Raw genomic sequence first — 25,177 nt, 5'->3', positions numbered from 1 at the left:
ATAGACTTGTATTTTGGGGGTTTCTTAGCAGAGTTAATTACACATGCAGGCATACTGTATAAGGTTTTCTATAAAGCTCACAATTATTCTATCCTAATCAATAAAAATTGCACTGTCACTCTAAATGTTTTGCCTAATTGGATTTTTAAATCAGATTCACAATGCGCAAGCAATGTTTTAAAAAAGCGATTTTAGAGGTCCATCGAAATCCCTCCGTTTGCCTTTTTCAGCTTGATGTCAAAGTTTCTTTTCTGGGTAAAAAAAAAAAGGATGCTATTATTTCCGATATTGCGCATGCATCAAGACGCGTCATTGGGAATTAAAGCAGAAGTACAAGCAATATCCTACAGAACATGTGCCTCTGTACGATGAGAACAAACTTCTGATAGGCTCTGACTCTTGAGCCCCGCCCTCTCCCTAGCTGTTCACCAATTGTATCTACTGTAGTAACTGCGCAATCAATCATATTGCTGGACTACATTTTCAATAATTGTGCAAGAATTTAATTTAATGAAATAACCCTGAGCAAAGCGATTGATTACAGCAGAACGGACTGTTCTGCAGCTTACTGTAGTGTCAATGTTCCAAACTGACAAACGGGGTTCATTTGATTATAAGTAGTTTATTTCAAAGTATGATCATACTCATTCAAAAGTCTATAAGACTCTCTGCCAGGGAGTGTCCAAGCAGACTCTATTATACATTTCTGGTTCCTTTGTTCAAAATGTGCTACTAGGCAGATTATACTAACCACTCTTTAATTCTTAAACCAATCATCTTACAGACCATTAACCTGGTTAGAACTGGCTTAAACCATCTCTGAATAGGTTCCTGGTACAATCTCTCACTAGGAATGTGGGCATTACTTTAGTCACAGTCGTAAATCTACTTAGGAGCGAAAACATACCACACAAACACATCTTACACACAAAATGGATACTAAAGACATAACTGACTTTACAAAATGGAAACTGAACATCACTTTCAATCCTTCTCCAGAGACCCCCTCCCCGTCCATTGCAGTAATATATCAACAGTATCTTCATTTCAGCAATATTACTTCATCAGTCCCTGCTTTTATACTTTTCAAAATCTTCAGTGAGAAATGTATAACTTTATTCTTGGAAAACTCGGTATCCTTTCCTAGTAGAGGGTATTTCTTTGATGTAGGTAACCCTTGGTCCAGATCCTCAATCCCTTGGAGTCTCACCCACTCCATATCCATCCGCAATTGTTTTTCTCTCTCCTGACAAGCATTTATTTGTCATTGGATCACATCAGGAGGGTATAGTTGTACAAGAAAGGTTTCTGTTTGTTCTTCATTAATATCTTCTTGGAGGGGTATGGAGAGAATTATTTGAACGGTTAGATTGGTGACCAATCCTTTAACACAAAATATAACAATGAATATGACAACAAGCACACATACATACATATACAGTAATCAAACCTCGCACAAATTTTGCTCCTAGTAATTTAAACCATGTGCCTAATCCCAAATTCCAGCTATAGAATACATTTCAAAAAATCTTCAATTTTGACATTATTTTTTTTCTTTACCTCATATCATGGGTAACATTAGCCGTATTGTCAGGTACATAAATACAACACTCTTCTTCCCCATTACACAAACATTTCTGCTCTTATAGTTACATTCGTTTTTAATTTTAATTTCTCTGATTCCCCATGTAGTAAGTGATTTGTCTGTCACTAAAACTCCTGCTGTAAGAGGTGTTTTTCCTGATGTCCCCGCATGGTTAAATGCACCTAGCTCTGTTTCTAAGGTTCCTGCCATGAAGATCCCCACAGGTTCTGTTATGCCTATTGTTGTTCCTCAATTATTCTCTTCAGAGACAAGCGCAACTTCCTCTGATTCTACTGATGCATCTACTCTGGCCCTTGCTGTTTCACAGATATCCACTTCAGAGGCTAGCGCAATGCCTTCTGACTCAATCAAAATACCTAGTTTGGTTCTTGCTGCTTCTCAAATACTCAGTGAGTGTTCTGCATGTCCTGTTGTAACCATGGATGAGCCTAAGATCCTCACAGTAAAGCATCACCCTTCCCTCCCTATCCCCCCCACAGTACCTCATGTTACCTCTGAATCTGGGATTCCCACTCCTCCACAGTATTTGAGGTACCCGCTACAGACTGCATGACTGCTACTGCGAAGTTAGGATTATCCCTCATGGAACTTTGTGTACTACCTCATGTGTTCTCTCTGGATTTTACGTTGTCATCGTCAAAGACTGCAACACTCCTATTGGACTTTCTTGCCTTGCCTGAGGTGCCCGTCCCTGCTTTTTGTGCTCTCACTCTGGGCACGGGCATGCTTCTCTCTGCTTTTTCCTTCGTGCCTACTGCGTTCTATGTGGATGCCCAGACTTCGGACCTGATGTTCTCTAAACCTCACCTACCTAGGGGTGCTGACACCCTATTGATTGCAGTGCCACTGCTTTTCCATTTGAAAAAGTGCTCATTGACAAACGCCCAGAGGGTTCAGAAATAATTCCATGTCGCCCAGACCTCTGTGGGATCCTATCTCTGCTCATCCGGAGGTCTCGCGTGAAGGGGGGTGTAATGTCAGGAATCTGCCTCTGGGTTTGGCTGGAGTCCATCCATCCGGAGCTTTGCAGGTTCCAGACGAACTATTCCATGCTTCTGCAATCACCTGCCTCTTGCTGCCTCCTGTGCAGCTCTGGCCTGATTGGCCTCCTGTGCTATTTAGTTCCTGCCCCGCCCTCAGGAAGTTGCTGGACATAGACTTTGCAATCCAAGTTGCAAGTAACTGTGCTTGTCACAGACTCTCTGTTTGGCCTGCTAGGCCTCCTTGTGCCTTGTATCCTGTGCCTAGTCCCCTGCTGCCTAGGGCTTCTTGCATAGTAGCCTCGGCGCTGCTTCCTTGTTCCTGGCAGACTTCGCCTTCGCCGCACTGAAGCGGCTACTCTGGTTTCCCCAGCGTTTCCTGTGGCGTGTCTGCACCTCTGGTTCCTGCTTCCTCCAAGTGGAGTGTACTCCTGGCCTTTTCCTGACACACTGCAGCACCTTCGCTGAAGCATCTCCGCTGAAGTGGCTTCTCTCAAGGTTCTAGCCTACTATGCTGAAGTTCCTTCACCCAAGATTTCCTGTTGATGACCTCGGCTTGTTTCCTCGACCACTGCTCCTGTGCCGCCTGCCTTGACCCCTGCCTGGATAATGTTAACCCTACTTTCTCCAATCCTGACCTGACTATGGAATCCGCACTCTGGACCTGACTCCGTGGCCTAAGGTCGGTGCTTATACATCCCCACCTCAGCCCTGCAGTACGGTACCAGTTTGTGGCAAGCACGTACGTTACATAGATATAATAAGACTGTGGAACCCTTTCATCTTTGTGCCCCTTACATTTAGTTACCAGATAAAAAATAATAATAATACATATAACCCCTAATAATAACCCAACCAGGACACAATGATTTGTATGGTAGTTTCCAGTCAGAATCCTAAACTACAGGCATACCCCGCTTTAAGTACACTCACTTTAAGTACACTCGCGAGTAAGTACATATCGCCCAATAGGCAAACGGCAGCTCACGCATGCGCCTGTCATCACGTCCTGAACTACAATACCGGCTCCCTACCTGTACCGAAGCTGTGCGCAAGCAGGGAGGCTATAGAGCCTGTTACAAATGTGTTATTTACATCAGTTATGCACGTATATGATGATTGCAGTACAGTACATGCATCGATAAGTGGAAAAAAGGGAGTGCTTCACTTTAAGTACACTTTCACTTTACATACATGCTCCGGTCCCATTGCGTACGTTAATGCGGGGTATGCCTGTATATGTTAATATCTAAAATATAAAATATAAAAAATATAAGGTTAGTATACAATAATTTAGCTATAATGAATATATGAAGATTTAAAGTCCTTATTCTTTTTATTCTACAAAAATAATACTTGTATAAATGTCTATTAGTTCTTTAGAATCTTGTATTAATGTCTTTGATGGGGGAGACCACTTTACAATGAGTCACATGGAAGGTGAGCTCTGCAGCCTTGACAACTGTATCTGGTGTAAGCAATACTTGGTACGGGCCCTTCCACCTGGGCTGTAATGCGTGTTTTCTTTTAAAAATGTAACCATCACCCAATCTCCAAGCTCGAGTAGGTACGCTTTCATGTTCTTGAATGTAAACTGTTCAACTTTGACCTGTAACTTTAACCTGTGTATAGAGAAACTGCAAAAATATATATTAGTTGCATACAATACTTGCCAATTGTTTCATTACAAATAACATAGTCTACAATAATTAGTTCCTTTGAACTACTGATACTTCCCATAAGTGTCTCATAGGGAGATCATTTATATCTGAGTAAATATTATATTATCTATGCCTAGGAATAAATTCCTGTAACAATTTCTTTACCACTGTCTTAGCATCCGCATATAGACAGGGGATCTTAACTCATCCTAAAAAATAGATATCATAACCAATACATATTAAAAATACAAACTCCTGGGTAACTCAATATAATTGATCTGTAGATTACCAAAAAGACCTTATGGGCAAAAAATAATTTATCTGCGAAGGCTTGATACCTACTTTATATTGTCTGCAGATATCTCCCTTCTCTTTTTCACATATAACCCATTTACTATGTGAACATTATATACCATTAAAAACAATAGCAAGACCGGGAGACTATTGAGCCCCGTCCAAACATATATCATTACAAATAGCCCTCCATGCTTCCCACCAATCAGCTTCATAATACTGGGGTACAAAAAATTCCGGGAAATAGGGTTTTTGAGATTTATATGTGCAGCGATTTTAACAATAGCTACTGCTTATGGTAAAAATAAAATAAAACCTGCAGTAGATCTTTATATAGCATAGACAATAGAAAAACCTTTTATATATAAAATTTGCGTTTAAAACCTCATGCTGGGAACACATATAATTTGCCACCAACTTATCCTGCTGTATCACTCCGACAGGAACCATCAATATACCAAATAAACTCTGGATTTCCCAGAAATATATTCTTTAAAATGAGAAATTATAGATAAGAATTCAAACTGGGACACCTTTGGAGAGAAAATAGTGAAAAATTATAAAATACATCACATATTCAGTTAAATTTACAGTTGAAAAATAATTTTGTATAGGACTCCACACTAATTCTCAGTACTGTATTCTTTATAAAGCACTGGGTACGCTTCTGACACTATACACACTGGAACACACCGGAAAATAAAAAATAAACACAATAATAGTGCAGTATGTTGAAACAATAAGGGAATTAGCTGAATCTTGGCTCTGATGCAATTCCTACTTACAACAAGTGGAATGAATAAAGGCAGTGGTCTGACTCTGTCAGAAAAATGTAGGCTTGATTTTCAGCAGAGAAGGGGATACTGGATAGGAGGTACATTCATACAGGATTCTTTCAGGGGATGTCAACTCAGATTCACGAAGAGTATTGATACCATATAAGAAGGGAAACGACCATAGTACAGATCATAAAGTACAATTTATCCAATCAAGCGTTGAGCCTAGCCGTCAGTTTACTGCAGTTGTTCCAAGAGTGAAGACGTGTGAGGTGTCTGCTGTATATACAGGCGATTTGCTGAGATCCATCTTCCCCGCTCTCTACCGGATGTCATTACCCGTTTGCCGGAAGTGACGTCAGACGCTACACCGCGACGGAGAGGTGGGAGTCGAGGGAGGATATCCAGCCAGCTTCTTACCACTAAGAGCCCTCTACTGTCTCACGATACTGCTACGTGTACACATTTTATGTACTTATTGTAAGTACGTTTTTCTCACCTTGCTTGATTGGATAAATTGTACTTTATGATCTGTACTATGGTCCGTTTCCCTTCTTATATGGTATCAATACTCTTCGTGAATCTGAGTTGACATCCCCTGAAAGAATCCTGTATGATCCAGAGCGGGGGTGCGCACATGCGCTGGTGCCAGAGTTGAGGTCTGAGATATGACAGGTAAGGAGGGAACACGTCGCAAAGGACGCGTTCCCCGATTATTTACAGCACTCTCCTTGAGGATCGGCCTCAGGACAATTCCCATAAGGCTTGTGCAGGAACCTGGTGTGGAACCACTTTAACAAGCCGGGACCATGGATCTGACGAAGAGGTATCTTGGTTTAGGTGAGATGTCAGGAAACTGAGAACTTCGAACAACAGGTTTTAACAATGAGACGTGAAAGACTGCCGGGATTCTCATAGATTGAGGCAGTTGTAAGCGGTACGCCACAGGATTGACCTGTTTGAGAATGGTGAATAGGCCCAGGAATCTTGGAGCAAGTTTCAGTGTAGGTGTCTTCAATCTTATGTTCTTAAAAGAAAGCCACACTTTGTCTCTGTGACAGGGTAAATAAAAGCCACCAGCTATATGCCTGGCAGACATATGTTTAGTCTGCAGTGCAGAAGTGACGAGGTTAACTTCAGCTGGGAAGCTCATGACAATTAGTTGGATCCCAGCTGCCTAATCAAGTTGTGTTAAAAACCCCAGGCTCTACACACATGCAGCCTAGCTGGTTATGAGACAGGAGTGAAATACTGAAGAGATTACTGCCATAAGGTCTGTTTTTCAAAGTACATGCGTGATGAACTGTCTGTCTCCTGCATACTAAAGAGAAGCTATTTTGTTCTGTCTGCTAAAAAGAAGCTATTTTGTTTTGTCTGCTGAAGAAGAAGCTATTTTCTTTTGTTTGCTGATGAGAAGATATTTGTTTTTGGTGTGCTGTATGTTTTAAGGCTCAAATAAATAAGCCTTATCCAAAGAACCCACGTGTGTGGTTGCATGTACCCTGTAACATATAGTGCGTGGAAAACAATAACAATAGCACTCAAAACAAACCCAAAAGAGAAGACAACTGTAACATATAGTGTCAGAAGTGGGATTTTGAAAGGCCCCTGCAGTAAAAGGGCCACACACACACACAAGAATGAGAAAAATGGAAGAATTTTTTTAAGAGTTTCTGTGCGAACAGACCAGACAGCAGGGACAGTTAATGCAGGAGCAGGCCCGGCTACAAGCAGAGAGAGGTGAAAGACTATTGCATCAGCAAACCCAGCTCCTAACCCAGCAGCAGGCAGCACAGGAGGAGCGGATGGCCAAGCTGCTGACCCAATTCCAGGGGTCTGCCAGTCCAGAACTTGCAAACAAACCAGCGGTACGCCTGAGGAAAATGGCTCCGAACGAGGATCCAGAGGCTTTTTTACTGACATTTGAAAGGGTTGCCGAAGCTCCGGGCTGGGCTGCAGATCGCTAGGCAACTGCTTTGGCCCCGCTCCTCATAGGAGAAGCCCAGGCCTCATATCAGGGCCTCCCTGCAGATCAGGCAATGGACTACTGACAAGTGAAAGCCGCCATACTGGATCACTTAGGTCTGACCCCAGAGACCTACCGGCAGCAGTTCCGGAACATGAAGTACACCGCTAAGATGAGACCCCGGGTCCTCGCTCAGCGGTTATTGGACTTTTGTACGCGCTGGATACATCCCGAGGAGTGCACTAAAGAGGCAATTCTTGAGCAGGTGGTTTTGGAACAATTCCTACAAATAATACCCCCTTCCGCACGCTTGTGGGTAAAACGCCACGCTGCTGAAACCCTAGCTTTTGCGGTCCGACTCGTGGAGAACTTCCTTGGGGCTGAGGAGCAGGCGAGTGTCCTGGACCCGACGGATCCGACTCCACCGGCACCTGCGGATGCCCAAAGAGGGAGGTCGGATCAACGGGGAACCTACGTCCCGTCCACGCGCAACCGCCAAGTCCAACGGAAGGAGCAGCCGTTCCAGCAAGGGCGGAGTCCAAATGCTGGTCCCCGCCGAGACCCTCGTCTACTTCCTGATGTCGGCTCGTTGCAAAATGAGAGGAGCTTCCGAGGACGTCGCCCACAGAACCCCCCAGATGCCTTGTGTCCAGTGTCCGGTCCAGCAGAGCGCTATCCACGGCCCCCTCCTACGAGGGAACCATCTCCATGTTCCGCCTGCGGAGAACATGGCCACCAGCATGTGGACTGTCCACGGATGGATTGTTCATTCAGCAGGACCATCGCCTCGGCCTCCACTGGAGAAAACTACAAGCCCTGGCTACTTCCAGCCCAGGTTGGGGGAAAAACCATCCAGGCCCTTGTAGATTCGGGCTCTGGGAAAATTTTGGTCTTCCAGGGACTGTTACCGCCTAACGTGTGTTCTTTTGACTCTCCATGGAGCATAGAATGTATACACGGCGATCTAAGACGGTATCCGACGGCCAAAATCCGGCTACAGGTAAAGGGTCAGGAGGCCTACCTTGAAGTAGGAGTCGCTCCTTGGCTCCCTGCCCCCGTTATGCTCGGCCGGGACTGGCCTTTCTTTTTGGACCTAATGGCCCAGTCTCTGACGAGGAGCCTTATTCTGTGGCTCAGGAGAACCCTGGCAAACTGTTCCCCTTCTCGGCAGACCTTTTCCCCAGCCAACACCGGGTTCCAAAGACTCGGAAGCAAAGACGCTCCGACAAACAGGACTGGTTGCAGGAATCTGGGTCCCAAGGTGACCATTCTAGTAGCCAGAGGTCACAAGTGATGGCTGGGGATGTGGGCCCCGGAGATTTACCAGACCTATACCTCCCTGACTTTTGACAGAGGCAAAGGGAAGACCCACTAGTAGCTAGACTGTATGACAAGGTGGTAAAAATTGATGAGCAGATTTTAAATGCACAGGGGGTGATAGAATCCCCCCATTTTGAATTATCAAATGATATCCTGTATAGGGTGAATAGGCAGACACAAACAGGGGAGGTCACCAGACAGATATTGGTTCCCAAGGCGTTTGTTAAATCTGTGTTCACTATAGTCCATACTGTCCCTTGAGGTGGTCACCTGGGCTGGGATAATACATTGGACCGTATTTCGTCCCGATTCTATTGGCCAGGGATGCATAGTGATATTGCTAAGTTATGTGCGGCATGTCCGGAGTGCCAGCTAACTAGTCCGAAGGGACAAAAACCAGCCCCTTTGGTTCCTCTACCCTTGGTGTCAGTTCCCTTTGAAAGGATTGGGGTTGACTTGGTAGGACCTCTAGAACCTTCTGTGAAAAGACACAGGTTTATTCTTGTAATAGTTGACTATACAACAAGGTATCCTGAGGTGTTCCCCCTGAGAACAGCAATGGCGAAGCAAGTAGCCAACAAGTTGTTGGAGCTGTTCTCACGGGTTGGACTTCCCCAGGTTATGTTGACAGACCAAGGTAAAAATGTTATGGCAAAACTGATGCAGGATGTCTTAAAATTACTAGAGATCAAGTCGGTTCGGACATCGTTCTACCATCCACAGACTGACGGATTGGTGGAAAGATTTAACCGAACTCTAAAAGGGATGCTGAGGAAATTTGTAGATTCAGAGAAGAGAACCTGGGATGAACTTCTCCCTTTTCTGCTGTTTGCAGTGCGGGAAATTCCCCAGGCCTCCACGGGATTCTCTCCATTTGAACTGCTGTATGGCCGTCAACCCCAGGGTATCCTAGACCTCCTAAAGGAGTCCTGGGAAGAACAGCAGCCCCCTTCTAAGAATACCCTGCAATATGTACTAGACCTTAGGAAGCGCCTAGATGTGGTCGGCCATTTTGCTAGGGAAAATCTTAGATCAGCCCAGGACAGCCAGGAGAGACATTACAATCAGAATGCTCACATGAGAGTGTTTCACCCGGGAGACCAGGTAATGTTGTTGTTACCCAGTTGTGAGAGCAAACTCCTAGCCAAATGGCAGGACCCATTCGAAGTACTCCGCCGCACAGTGATGTGGATTACGAGATCGCTCAACCAGGGTCCAGGAAGGGTAAACAAATTTACCATGTGAACTTGCTGAAACCCTGGAAGATGCAGCGGTCTCTATTCATCCACCCGGTGGAGGAGGAAACGGATTTGGGTCCTCAGCCCCCACGGGAGAACATCGTGGGTGACGATAAAATCCCAATGGGTAGACAGTTGTCCTCTGAACAAAAAGGGGATTTGTTAGAAATAATTACACAATTCCATGATGTTTTTTCTGATTTGCCAGGGTAAACTAATTTAATTTCACATGTGATCGAGACAGCACCTGGGGTAAAAGTACGTTCCCGGTCCTTATAGGTTGCCTGAGAGTCGTAGGGCCCTGGTAGAGAAGGAGGTACAAGAAATGTTACACTTAGGAGTGATTGAGGAATCATGCAGTGAGTGGTGTAGTCCACTAGTTATGGTCCCTAAACCCGATGGGAAGGTAAGATTTTGTGTGGACCTCCGAAAGGTCAATGCGGTATCCAAGTTTGACGCATATCCGATGCCAAGGGTGGACGAGTTAATTGACGCCCTTGGTAACGCGTAATATATATCCACGCTAGACTTAACAAAAGGATACTGGCAAATACCCTTAGAGGAAAAGTTCAAGTGCAAAACAGCCTTTGCCACTCCCATTGGTTTATACCAGTTTGTGACAATGCCATTTGGACTGCATGGAGCCACATTTCAGAGACTCGTGGATAAGGTGCTGAGACCCCATAGGGCTTATGCCGCAGCCTACCTAGATGACATTGTCATTTATAGTAAACACTGGCGGGCCCACCTAAATAGGCTGAAAGCGGTCCTCAAGTCGCTAAGAGAGGCAGGGCTCACAGCCAACCCTAAGAAATGTGCCTTAAGTAAGGCGGAAACCAAATACTTAGGGTATGCAGTGGGAGGTGGAAAAGTAAGGCCACTAGCCGACAAGGTAGTTGTGCTGAAAAAAGTTCTGACAACCCAAACAAAAACGCAGGTACGCTCTCTGCTGGGTTTAGCAGGATACTACCGGCGGTTCATCCCTAACTACTTGGAAGTTGGAGCCCCATTAACGGACCTCACAAAAAAGTCCGCCCCTACACAAGTGGTATGGTCAAGGGAGTGTCAGAGAGCCTTTGAGGACATAAAAAGGTGTCTATCAGAAGGTCCCGTTGTAAGGAATCGGGGGCCACATCCCTTGCGGCATGACCCCTCCTTACCCACTACCAGTACTGCAGCGGCTGCTGCCCCTGCCCCCCGTTGCTATCCATGCCGCTGCCCAGTGCATACCTTGAACTCTGCCGTCGCCATCTTGGATTCTGGCACTGGTGTTACAGACTCTCAGCTGGGCTCTACTATTTCCTGGTCTCTCAGCCACTCACGAGCAGCTCCTCGACACGCCTCCGCCATGCCCCTCGTCCGGATTGGTCACTGTCGCTTTAAATATCCTGCTTTGCCTTCACTTCCTTGCTCTGCATAGCTTCTTGCTTCCTGTGTAGCCTGGATACTGTGTCCTGCTCCTGTTTGTCTTTACTCCTACAGATTTGAACTGGCTTGTCTGACTTACCTCTCTGGCTCCCGACTTCGGCTTACCCATCACGATTCTTACCTCGCAGACCCTTGGACATGGAAACGGATTTAACTACGGAACTCTCTATACTCCTGAACTCGGCAAGTACAACGACTATTCTAAATCTTAATCCAGGCCTGGCCACGCTACAACCACATCCCGGACCCGCTCCCTCTGCTGTCGGTGTGTATATTCAACATCCCACCTCAGTACAGGGGACTGGCCTGGTCTATGGGCTGCACAGCGTGACATTATGCAGAACTCAACGGAAACAGACCTGACTGAGGTGGGCCAACTAATCATGGGACTTGCGCAGTGCATTGATACTTTGGGTACAACAGCTTTCCCAGCTTTCACTACAGCCTATTCTGGCCCCAGCCGCGCAGGGTGGCGACCGGCCATCAGAACTCAGGATTCCTACGCCTAAAGCATATGCGGGTGACCCTCTAGCCTGTCGTGGGTTTTTGAACCAATGTGAAATACAGTTTGAGATTTCTCCCAGTCTGTTCCCCACCGGACGCACCAAGTTAGCCTATGTTTACTCTCTTTTAACAGGACATGCCTTGGCATGGGCCTCTCCCATCTGGGAGTTGCGTGCGGAAGTCACCCAGGATTACCAGCTCTTCCGCCAAGAATTCCAGCAGGTATTCGATATTCCCGCCCGCAGAGATACTGCCGCTGCTTCTCTTATTCAATTGTCTCAAGGTCGTAGGTCCGTAGCCAAATACGCATTGGAATTCCGGACTGTCGCGGCGGAGACGCATTGGAACCAAGAAGCCCTTATTGCTGTGTTTTGGCAAGGTTTGTCCGACTCTGTAAAGGATGAACTTGCAGTTCAGCCCAGGCCCCAGGGATTGGAGGAATTGATCGCACTATGCATACGAGTGGATCAGCGCCTTCAACAGCGCCGTCATGAACGCCTGCGTCCCAGAATTTTCTCTTCTGACCCTATTCTTCCCAGATCCTTCCCAGCTATTCGTCCTGTTCTAGACACTGTGGAACCCATGCAGATTGCCAGTCAAGAGTTCCGTAATACCGACAGGACTGCTGATAGAACCCCTGACCGGACTGCCGAAAGGGCTCGTCGCCGGAATGAGGGCCTTTGCTACTACTGTGGATCTCCTGAGCATACGGAACGTTTTTGTCCTTTAAGGCCCAAAGAACAAACACGACCAATGGGGCAAGAGAGACTAATTTTGTGGTCAATATCTTCTCACCCTATCTCTGAAGAGGAACTCCCTAAGAGAATTATGCTTCCAGTCTCGCTTGAAGGTCCGAATTTTCTCGTAACCACCGCTGCTTTTCTTGATTCAGGATCTGGTGGTAACTTTGTGGATCAAGATTTTGCTACTCATAACAAGATTCCACTCATCGCTAAGAAATCGCCGATTGGCCTCGAGGCTATTGATGGTCGTCCTTTGCAACCTGTCTTCATCACGTTAGAGACTCTTCCTCTCACCCTTTCTGACGGTACTCACACCGAAATCATATCCTTTGACGTGATGCACTCTCCTGCCGTTCCAGTTATCCTAGGATTACCCTGGCTATAGCAGCACAACCCACGCATTGATTGGAGGGATGGCAAGACAATTCAGTGGGAGCCAGAGTCAGATGCCTCACCATTGCCGGAAATTTCTCCTACCACAGTCCTCGCGGGAGTGGGAACGCCCCCAGCTAATGATTCCACTCTTCCTGAAGCATATGCGGATTTCATCGACGTGTTTAGCAAGACACAATCGGTGGTTCTACCTCCTCACAGACCTTATGATTGCCCCATTGATCTGGTTCCCGGCGCTGTTCTTCCGAAATGTAAGTCCTACCCCTTGTCTCTCCCTGAAACTGAAGCCATGGCAGCATACATCAAAGAAAACCTTGAAAAAGGATTCATTCGTAATTCTTCATCCCCCGCTGGTGCCGGTTTCTTTTTTGTCAAAAAGAAAGACGGGTCCCTGAGACCATGCATTGATTACCGAGGGCTCAATCTCATCACAGTCAAGAATCGATACCCCCTTCCGCTGATCTCCGAACTTTTTGATAGGCTTCAAGGGGCAATTTTTTTTTCCAAACTAGACCTCCGAGGAGCGTACAATTTTGTTCGCATCCGAGAAGGCGATGAATGGAAGACTGCCTTCAATACCAGAAGCGGCCACTACGAGTATCTTGTAATGCCCTTCGGCTTATGCAATGCTCCTGCTGTTTTTCAGGATTTTATGAATGATGTCTTCCGTGATGTTCTCAACTCTTTCGTAATCGTCTATCTGGACGATATCCTAATTTTTTCTAAAAATCTTCAAGATCATGTCCAGCATACCAGGCTCGTTCTCACCCGCCTTCGTGTCAATAATCTCTACGCTAAGCTCGAGAAATGTCTTTTTCATCAAACCTCTACTGCCTTCTTAGGCTATATAATTTCAGATAAAGGATTTTCAATGGACCCTGAAAAACGTAAGGCTGTTTTGGATTGGCCTCAGCCCAACTCTCTCAAAGCCATCCAGCGTTTTTTGGGCTTCTCCAATTACTATAGGAAATTCATCCGAAATTTTTCCACCACTGTGGCTCCCATTACGGCCCTTACCAAGAAGGGAGCTGACCCGTCTGTATGGCCTCCGCAGGCCGTCTCGTCCTTCGAAACCCTGAAACAAGCTTTCGTCTCGGCACCCATTCTGTGACATCCCGATGTTAGTCTTCCTTTTACTTTAGAAGTTGATGCGTCTGATTGTGGTGCAGGCGCCATCCTGTCCCAGAGATTCTTCCCTCAAGATAAGCTTCATCCATGTGATTTTTTTTCAAAGAAGTTTTCGCCCGCTGAAAAGAACTATGATGTTGGCAATAGAGAGCTCTTGGCTATCAAGATGGCCTTACAGGAATGGCGACATCTCCTGGAAGGTTCCCGCAAACCTATTTCTATATTGACCGATCATAAAAATCTTCTTTATATCGAAAATGCACGTCGTCTGGGGTCTCGTCAATCCCGTTGGGCACTATTTTTCTCAAGATTTAATTATATTCTGTCTTATATTCCTGGTTTTAAGAACATAAAAGCTGATGCCTTTCCCGACAATTTTCTCCTGAGGAAAGATCCGAAGAAACCCCTGAAACTATCGTACCCTCTCGAAAAGATCGTTGAAGCTCAAACACAAATTCCGAGTGCTCTAGAGGTACTGGAAGGAACTCTTTATGCTGCACCCAGGTTTCATCAAAAGATATTAGAATGGGGCCACTCTGTCCGTTCAGCCAGCCATCCCGGCTTCAAAAGAACGTTGGATCTTATCAAGCATACTTTTTGGTGGCCTAATATGGTAAAGATGGTTCATGAATTTACTAGTGCTTGTCCAGTATGCGCACAAAACAAGACTCTTCATCAAAGACCCTCAGGCTTGCTCATGCCCTTGCCAGTACCTGAATATCCATGGTCACATATTTCAATGGATTTCATTGTGGATCTACCCCCTTCCAGAGGGATGAATACCATTTTGGTCATCGTTGACCATTTTTCAAAACAGGCCCACTTTGTCCCACTCAAAGGACTTCCCTCCTCGCCCACCCTAGCTGATATCTTCACCAAGGAGGTGTTTCGCATTCATGGGATACCTACATCCATAGTCTCGGACCGAGGCACGCAATTTATATCGAAATTTTGTCGGGCTTTCTCCAAGAGGCTTGGCATGGCGCTATACTTCTCGTCAGGCTATCACCCCCAGACTAATGGGCAAACAGAGAGACTAAATCAAACGCTGGAACAATACCTACAGTGTTTTATTTCTGATTCCCAGGATAATTGGGTTGACCGGCTACCTTGGGCAGAATTTGCAACCAATTCACTTCGTAATGAATCCACGCACGAAACCACGTTCTTCGTGAATTATGGTTTCCACCCAAGTCGACTGCCAATCTCAAACATTCCAATAGGAGTGCCGGCGGCTGATGAACGGGTAACTACTCTTCAGAAGTCATGGATCAAGATTCAGTCCGCGCTTCTTAGCGCCGCTCAGAAATTCAAGTCTCAGGCAGACCATCATCGTCAACAGGCCCCTAATTACAAGCTAGGGGACCGAGTTTGGCTTTCATCCAAGAACATCAAGTTGAAGTCTCCGACCCCGAAATTGGCACCCAGATTCTTAGGACCTTTTCTGATCCGGGAACAAATCAATCCTGTGGCATTTCATCTGCAACTTCCGTCTTCCAAGAGGATTCCAAACGTATTCCACGCTTCATTGCTCAAGCCATTTGTCCAGAGCAAACGGTTCCCTGCTAAGACTCATAGACCCAAACCAGTCACGGTCCAAGGACACCCTGAATTCGAAATCCAGACAATCATGGATTCTCATGTATCCAGAGGAAAGATACAATTCCTTGTTCACTGGAAGGGTTATGGCCCAGAGGAATGCTCTTGGGTACCCAAGTAGGACATCCATGCTCCAGTTCTCTTGGACCGCTTCCACAAGAAATTTCCACAGAAGCCTTGGATGGATCGTCCTGAGGTCGATCCTGAAGGGGGGGGGGGTACTGTAAGGAATCGGGGGCCACGTCCCTTGCGGCGTGACCCCTCCTTACCCACTACCAGTACTGCACCGGCTGCTGCCCCTGCCCCCCCTCGCTATCCATGCCGCCACCCAGTGCATACCTTGAACTCTGCCGTCGCCATCTTGGAATCTGGCACTATTGTTACAGACTCTCAGCTGGGCTCTACTATTTCCTGGTCTCTCAGCCACTGACGAGCAGCTCCTCAACACGCCTCCGCCATGCCCCTCGTCCGGATTGGTCACTGTCGCTTTAAATATCCTGCGTTGCCTTCACTTCCTTGCTCTGCATAGCTCATTGCTTCCTGTGTAGCCTGGATACTTGTGAGGTCCGGGGGAACACCTCTCTCTAAAGGGGTTCCTCCCGCGACTTTACTTGCCCCGCTCCAGCTCTGCCTCCTCGCCGCCGCGGGCGGGATCTTCCTTCTCTTCCGCTTCCCGCGGCGGCTACTGATCTCGCATTGCATCGCGCACTGATTAAGAAACCCTCTGCACTCGTGGGGATCCCCTGCATAGTGGTTGGGAGCCGGGAGACGAGGATCCACAGCCACGGGAAGACCCGGGGAGGGAAACACCGCAGCTGCCATGGCAGAGGAGCCTGGGGAATGCTGCAACGAGGAGAGTCTAGAGAGCTCCTGCGTCATGGAGGCAAGCTGCGCCTCTAGCTGGAGAAGTCGCTGCATGGGGCTTGGTTGCTCAACCTCTTCGGGGTCCATTTCCGTTGGGCTGAGCATAATGTTACGCTGTGCTCACCACGGACAAGGAGGGACCCCGAAACTGAGGTGAGATGGGTAACAAACTGCACCCACAGCTACGGGGACATGCCTGGAAAGTGGAAAATAGGCATCTGGAACCGTCTGGGAGTAAAAGATAAAGTAAGATACTCGCCAGACGAGAAGGGAGGTTCCAAAAGATAGGTGGTACCGAGAGCCTGGGGTCCAGAGCCGGGAGGTAGGTCGGAATCCGCAAGCCGAGGTAAAGGGGTCGAGGAGTCCAGGAGGTCAGGATACAAACCAAGGGTAGAAGTCCAGAGCGGATCCACAGCCAGGCTGGGTCGGTACACAAGGGATCACTAAGGAGACAAAGAGACAGGAACTGAGGCAGGCACGACCGTGGTTAACACAGGTCATACAAAGCTATGCTCAGCCAAAGAATGAATGGCTGAGCAAGGTATAAGTAGGAGGAAGGACCAATAGGGAGAGGGGGGGTAACGAGGGAGCGGCCCCAGGGAAGATAGGGATTGGTAGGGGGAAATTTACCACAGTTGCGCTAGATGTGCAGCTTGTGAGCGATGCATGCGCATCAGGCTGGGGGCGGGAACTCCTCCTGTGGGAGGACGTAAAGGTCCTCGGCCATGCACGCACATGCGCGAGATCAGTAGCAGCCGCGGGAAGCGGAGAAGAAGGAAGATCCCGCCCGCGGCGGCTACTGATCTCGTGCATGCGCGTGCATGGCCGAGGACCTTTACGTCCTCCCACAGGAGGAGTTCCCGCCCCAAGCCTGATGCGCATGCATCGCTCACAAGCTGCACATCTAGCGCAACTGTGGTAAGTTTCCCCCTACCAATCCCTATCTTCCCTGGGGCCGCTCCCTCGTTACTCCCCCTCTCCCTATTGGTCCTTCCTCCTACTAATACCTTGCTCAGCCATTCATTCTTTGGCTGAGCATAGCTTTGTATGACCTTTGTTAACCACGGTCGTGCCTGCCTCAGTTCCTGTCTCTTTGTCTCCTTAGTGATCCCTTGTGTACCGACCCGGCCTGGCTGTGGATCCGCTCTGGACTTCTACCCTTGGTTTGTATCCTGACCTCCTGGACTCCCCGACCCCTGTACCTCGGCTTGCAGATTCCGACCTACCTCCCGGCTCTGGACCCCAGGCTCTCGGTACCACCTATCTTCTGGAACCTCCCTTCTCGTCTGGCGAGTATCTTACTTTATCTTATACTCCGAGACGGTTCCAGACGCTTATTTTCCACTTTCCAGGCGTGTACCCGTAGCTGTGGGTGCAGTTTGTTACCCATCTCACCTCAGTTTCGGGGTCCCTCCTTGTCCGTGTTGAGCACAGCGTAACATTATGCTCAGCCCAACGGACATGGACCCCGAAGAGGTTGAGCAACCAAGCCCCATGCAGCGACTTCTCCAGCTAGAGGCGCAGCTTGCCTCCATGACGCAGGAGCTCTCTAGAATCTCCTCGTTGCAGCATTCCCCAGGCTCCTCTGCCATGGCAGCTGTGCGTTTTCCTCCCCGGGTCTTCCCGTGGCTGTGGATCCTCGTCTCCCGGCTCCCAACCACTATGCAGGGGATCACCACGAGTGCAGAGGGTTTCTTAATCAGTGCGAGATGCAATTTGAATTATCTCCTTCGCGCTTCCCCACTGCACGTTCAAAGGTGGCCTATATTATGTCTCTCTTGAACGGAAAGGCCCTAGCCTGGGCATCCCCCATCTGGGAGCGGGAGCCTGCCATGACGCGTGACTATTCTCGCTTTCTTCGAGAATTCAGGCAAGTATTTAATACGCCTGGTCGCCAAATTACGGCAGATTCTTCTCTCTTCCATATTTCCCAGGGTACTCATCCTGTCGCCGAGTATGCTTTGGACTTCCGGACCATCGCGGCGGAGACCTCCTGGAACAATGGCTCACTATCAGCAGCTTTTTGGCAGGGTCTGTCGGATGCCATCAAGGACCAACTGGCCACTATGGAGAGACCCACCAGATTGGAGGATCTCATTGCGGTCTGCATCCGCATGGACCAGCGGCTACGAGAGAGAAGACTTGAACACGCTCTTCCTCGCACCACCTCCTCTCGGTCTTCCAGCCACAGTCTCGTCCATTACGTTCCCCAACCTATGGATGAGCCCAAACCTATGCAGCTCGGAGGTCATCGGCTATCCGCGTCTGAGAGACAGCGCCGACGAGATGGTGAACTGTGCCATTAATGCGGTCATCCCGATCATCTGCTGGTAAGCTGCCCTTTGCGACCGGGAAAACGCCAGGACCCAATAGAGGGTCTCGTTGGGTATAATCTCTTCTCCTCTTTCTCCTTCTAAAGTACTCCCCAATCGTATAATGCTGCCTATTTCTCTGGCCTGGAATAACTCCCTGATCCCCGCTTCTGCATTTATAGATTCTGGGTCTCAGGGGAACTTTATTGATTAGAGTTTTGCCTATAGGAATGGAATTCCTTCCGATCTAAGGCTGTTCCAGTTGGTCTGGAGGCCATAGATGGGCGTCCACTCCAAACAGCCTTTATTTCCCTGGAGACTTTTCTCTATCCCTCTCCACGGAGGACGGTCACCAAGAGAAGATTATCTTGGACGTGATCCACACTCCATCGGTAGATGAAATTCTGGGACTCCCCTGGCTGCAACTTCATAACCCACAATTAGATTGGGTTAATAAAGAACCCATACGATGGAGCCCCCAGTGCCTTAAGACCTGTCTTCCCCCCAAACGGACGTTAGCCGGAGTGGAATTACCCGCAGAGTATAAAACTTCCCTTCCAACGGTCTACTGGGACCTGGCGGACGTTTTTGATAAGGTACGTTCTGAAGTGTTACCTCCCCATAGAGACTTTGACTGTCCTATTGAGCTCCTTCCCGGTGCTACCTTACCCAAAAGCCGTTCTTACCCCCTATCCATACCCGAGACCAAGGCCATGACCGAGTATATCCAGGATAATTTGAGGAAGGGTTTCATCCACAATTCTTCATCTCCAGCTGGAGCTGGATTTTTTTTTGTTAAGAAAAAGGATGGTTCCTTGCGCCCCTGTATTGACTACAGAGATCTTAACAAAATTACGATCAAGAACCGTTACCCCCTGCCACTTATTTCCGAACTCTTCGATCGTTTACAGCGGGCAACAATTTTTTCCAAACTTGATCTCCGCGGAGCCTATAACCTTGTTCGCATCCATCAGGGCGACGAATGGAAGACAGCCTTTAACACTCGGGATGGGCATTATGAATATCTAGCCATGCCTTTTGGCCTGTGCAATGCCCCCGCGGTCTTCCAGGAGTTTGTCAACGAGATCTTCCGTGATCTCCTCGACAGCTTCGTTATCATATACCTTGACGATATCCTTATTTTTTCCAAATCCCTCTCTGACCACATTCAACACACCAAATTAGTGTGTCCCGCCTTCCGGAGAACAATCTCTATGCTAAGCTAGAGAAATGTTCTTTTCATCTTTCTTCCATTCCCTTTCTTGGATATATCATTTCTAGCACTGGCTTCTCTATGGACCCAGTCAAACTCAAGGCTGTCTTAGAATGGCCACAACTCACTTCCCTGAAAGCCATACAGCGATTCTTGGGATTTGTGAATTACTATCGTAAATTCATCAAGAATTTTTCTTCTACCGTGGCCCCCATTACTGCCCTTACCAAGAAGGGAGCTAACACAGCAGTCTGGTCTCCTGTAGCTCTCCAAGCTTTCAACTCCCTCAAAAAATCTTTCGCTTCTGCTCCTATTTTGCGTCATCATGACCCCGGGCTTCCCTTTACCCTAGAGGTAGACGCATCCGACGTCGGTGCTGGCGCCATTCTCTCTCAGAGACAGTCCCCACAGGCCAAACTTCATCCCTGTGGGTTCTTTTCAAAAAAAAATTCTTCGGCAGAACGGAACTATGACGTCGGAAGCAGAGAGCTCCTGGCTATTAAACTCGCCCTTCAGGAATGGAGACATCTTCTGGAGGGAACGGAGACCCCCATTTAGATCTTTACTGATCATAAAAACTTACTTTACATTGAGAGTGCACGTCGCCTTGAGGCGCGTCAGGCTCGATGGTCTCTTTTTAATGAGATTTAATTATCTCATATCTTACATTCCTGGTTCAAAGAATCAAAAGGCAGACGCACTTTCACGTCAATTCCTGTTTGAGGACAATTCCGAAGTTATCTCCGAAACAATCTTACCCTCCAAATATATTGTTTCGGCCAACTCTTTTGATATCCTGGATCGGGTTATGGCAGCACAATCTAATCTCCCGAGGGGCCTTAAGGTGCCAGTCGGCCGTCTGTATGCAGCTCCACGCTTCCTTAAGAAGATTCTTGAGTGGGGTCATTCTTCTAGGTCAGCCGGTCATCCAGGCATTAGCAGGACTTCTGACCTCATTGGTCGTACCTTTTGGTGGCCAACCATGTTGCAGGACATTTCAGAGTACGTAAAAACTTGTCCAATCTGCGCCCAGGTTAAGACCGCTCGTAAAAAGCTGTACGGCCTTCTACAACCCCTCCCTATACCAGAACGCCCATGGAGTCATCTCTCCATGTACTTTGTGGTGGAACTTCCAAACTCTAAAGGGATGAACACCATTTTGGTTGTCGTGGATCGTTTTTCCAAGCAGGCCCATTTCATTCCTCTCAAAGGCCTACCCAATTCCCCTACCCTGGTAGACATTTTTGTTAAGGAAATATTCCGCATTCACGGAGTTCCTCTTTCCATCGTATCCGATCGAGGTACACAATTTGTCTCAAAATTTTGGCGACCTTTCGCTCGCAGGATGGATATTACCCTCCATTTTTTGTCCGGGTATCATCCCCAAAATAATGGGCAAACCGAGAGAATGAACTAAACTCTGGAGCAATACCTCCGATGCTTCATCGCAGACAGCCAAGACAATTGGGTAGATTTACTTCCGTGGGCAGAGTTCTCCCATAACTCTTTAAAGAACAGCTCCACGTTGAAACCCCCTTTTTTCCATTAATTATGGGTTTCACCCGGGTCAGCTGCCCATCACCTCAGTTCCTTCCAGGGTTCCAGCGACCAATGACCGAATCAAAGATCTTCAGGAATCCTGGAAAAGGATCCAAGAGGCCTTGAGAAACGCAACCCATAGACAAACGGCACAGGCAGATCATCACCGTAGTCAGGCACCAGTCTTCAAACCAGGGGATAAGGTCTGGCTCTCCTCCAAGAACATTAGACTGAAGACTCCAAGCCACAAGTTGGCTCCCAGGTTCTTGGGTCCATTCTCAGTAATAGAACGGATCAATCCTGTGGCATATCGTCTGGAACTTCCTCCATCCATGAGGATACCCTCCGTGTTCCACGGTTCCATAGGACACCGATTGACCCTAAACCAGTCATAGTTCAGGAGCAGGAAGAGTTCGAAATTAAGTCTATTCTGGATTCTAGGAGGACGAGGGGTTCGGTACAATACCTTTTTCACTGGAAGGGCTTTGGTCCAGAGGAAAGATCTTGGGTACCCTACCATCAAATACATGCCCCCAGACTGCTGAGACTCTTTCACTCCAAATTTCCCCAAAAGCCATATTGGAGTCGTCCTGAGGCCGCTCCTCAAGGGGGGGGGGGGGGGGTACTGTGAGGTCCGGCGGAACACCTCTCTCTAAAGGGGTTCCTCCCGCGACTTTACTTACCACCGCTCCAGCTCTGCCTCCTCGCCGCCACGGGCGGGATCTTCCTTCTCCTCCGCTTCCCGCGGCGGCTACTGATCTCGCGCATGCGTGCGCACGGCCGAGGACCTTTACGTCCTCCCACAGGAGGAGTTCCCACCCCCAGCTGAGGCCGTGCGCGCCTCTCCCGCACGGCGCACACGCCTGATGCGTGTGCACCGCTCACAAGCTGCACATCTAGCGCAGCTGTGGTAAGTTTCCCCCTACCAATCCCTATCTTCCCTGGGGCCGCTCCCTCGTTACTCCCCCTCTCCCTATTGGTCCTTCCTCCTACTTATACCTTGCTCAGCCATTCATTCTTTGGCTGAGCATAGCTTTGTATGACCTGTGTTAACCACGGTCGTGCCTGCCTCAGTTCCTGTCTCTTTGTCTCCTTAGTGATCCCTTGTGTACCGAACCGGCCTGGCTGTGGATCCGCTCTGGACTTCTACCCTTGGTTTGTATCCTGACCTTCTGGACTCCCCAACCCCTTTACCTCGGCTTGCGGATTCCAACCTACCTCTCGGCTCTAGACCCCAGGCTCTCGGTACCACCTATCGTCTGGAACCTCCCTTTTCGTCTGGCGAGTATCTTACTTTATCTTATACTCCCAGACGGTTCCAGACGCCTATTTTCCACTTTCCAGGCGTGTCCCCGTAGCTGTGGGTGCAGTTTCTTACCCATCTCACCTCGGTTTCTGGGTCCCTCCTTGTCCGTGGTGAGCACAGCGTAACAATATTGTGTCTTGCTCCTGTTTGTCTTTACTCCTACAGATTTGAACCGGCTTGTCTGACTTACCTCTCTGGCTCCCGATTTCGGCTTACCCATCACGATTCTTACCTCTCAGACCCTTGGACACGGAAACGGATTTAACTACGGAACTCTCTATACTCCTGAACTCGGCAAGTACAATGACTATTCTAAATCTTAATCCAGGCCTGGCCACGCTACAACCACATCCCGGACTCACTCCCTCTGCTGTTGGTGTGTATATTCAACATCCCACCTCAGTACAGGGGACTGGCCTGGTCTATGGGCTGCACAGTGTGACACCCGTCTTTAGAAGCCCAGACTTCAACACGCCTTTTGTAGTGCAAACCGATGCATCAGAGATAGGGCTAGGGGCAGTGTTGTCACAACAGTTTGAGGGAGTGGAACATTCGATCCATTTTCTGAGTAGGAAATTGTTCGCGAGGGAAAAAACTACTCAGTGATTGAGAAGACGTGCCTCGCAGTAAAGTGGGCAATCGAGGCTTTGAGGCATTACCTGGCAGGAGTCCATTTTACTCTGGTGACGAACCATGCTCCACTGAAGTGGTTAAATAGTATGAAGGATTCCAATGCTAGATTGACTAGGTGGTATATGGCCCTCCAACCCTTCTCATTTGAGATTCAGCACAGGCCGGGAAAAGAGAACGCAAATGTTGACTTCTTTTCTAGAGAAGGGGTGGATGGTCGGGCTTCAGCCGTACGTAGCCCCAGCCACACACTAACAGGGGAGGAATGTGACAGGGTAAATAAAAGCCACCAGCTATATGCCTGGCAGACATTTGTTTAGTCTGCAGTGACGAGGTTAACTTCAGCTGGGAAGCTCATGACAATTAGTTGGATCCCAGCTGCCTAATCAAGGTGTGTTAAAAACCCCAGGCTGTACACACATGCAGCCTAGCTGGTTAGGAGACAGGAGTGAAATACTGAAGAGATTACTGCCATAAGGTCTGTTTTGCAAAGTACATGTGTGATGAACTGTCTGTCTCCTGCATACTAAAGAGAAGCTATTTTGTTTTGTCTGCTGAAGAAGAAGCTATTTTCTTTTGTTTGCTGATGAGAAGCTATTTGTTTTTGGTATGCTGTATGTTTTAAGGCTCAAATAAATAAGCCTTATCCAAAGAACCCACGTGTGTGGTTGCATGTGCCCTGCAACAGTCTCCTTGGCACGGATCCGCACCTTAGTTTACTGTTTGCCTTGCCTTACAGACCTGTGCAGTCCTGGAACACTTCCCCTGATATTTGCTGCAGCTCCACTCTGGGTTCACTTATTAAAGCAATGCTGTCACACGCCCCTTCTGCTATTGGTTCACTGACCTTTAAAGACAGCTTTCCCACAATGCTTCCCTGCCGAGTATAATCCTTCCTGGATGTCACACCTGTTCTGCCACAAGCCTTGGGCTTGTCTCCTGGTTTATTAACCTCTCTAGTTATCTCCCCTAGTTCCTGAGGCCTGCTGCTAGTCTTCATGCAGGGGCCTATGTTCCCGAGTATCCTGAGGCCAGCTACTACTCTCTACGTAGAGGCCTGTGTTTCCTGCTTTCCTGAGGCCTGCTGCTAGTTTCACGTGAAGGCCTGTTCCTGATTCCTGTGCTGAAGCGGAGTACTCTCCAGTGTTGACTTCAGCTCCCTGTTTCCTGAGGCCTGCTGTGCTTCCATAGCAGAGGCCTATCTACTGGTTACTGGGGTCTGCTGCTCACTCTCCCTTGCAGAGACCGTGTCCTGGTTCCTGTGCTGAAGCGGAGGACTCTCCAGTGTGTACTTCAGCTCCCTGTTTCCTGAGGCTTGCTGTCCTTCCATAGCAGAGGCCTGTCTACCGGTTCCTGGGGCCTGCTGCTCTCTCTCCATTGCAGAGGCCGTGTCCAGGTTCCTGTGCTGAAGCAGAGGACCTCCTGTGTATACTTAAGCTCCCTGTTTCCTGAGGCCTGCTGCCCTTCCCTTAGCAGAGGCTGGTCTATGAGTCCTGAGGTCTGTAGCTCTCTCTCTCTCCTTGCACAGGCTTGCTCTGGACTCTTGCGCTGAAGCACTGGTTTACCAGTGCTGCCAGGCGGTGTGCCCACTCCGGTCTGCCTATCCCTTCCTGAGACCAGTACCATGGGCCATGGTCACCACACGCGCAGAACCCGCTCCCGCCCTGCAGCTATTAC

Source organism: Ascaphus truei, chromosome 2 (assembly GCF_040206685.1).
Source record: "Ascaphus truei isolate aAscTru1 chromosome 2, aAscTru1.hap1, whole genome shotgun sequence".
NCBI lineage: Eukaryota > Metazoa > Chordata > Amphibia > Anura > Ascaphidae > Ascaphus > Ascaphus truei.
This window is presented reverse-complemented; position numbering follows the sequence as displayed.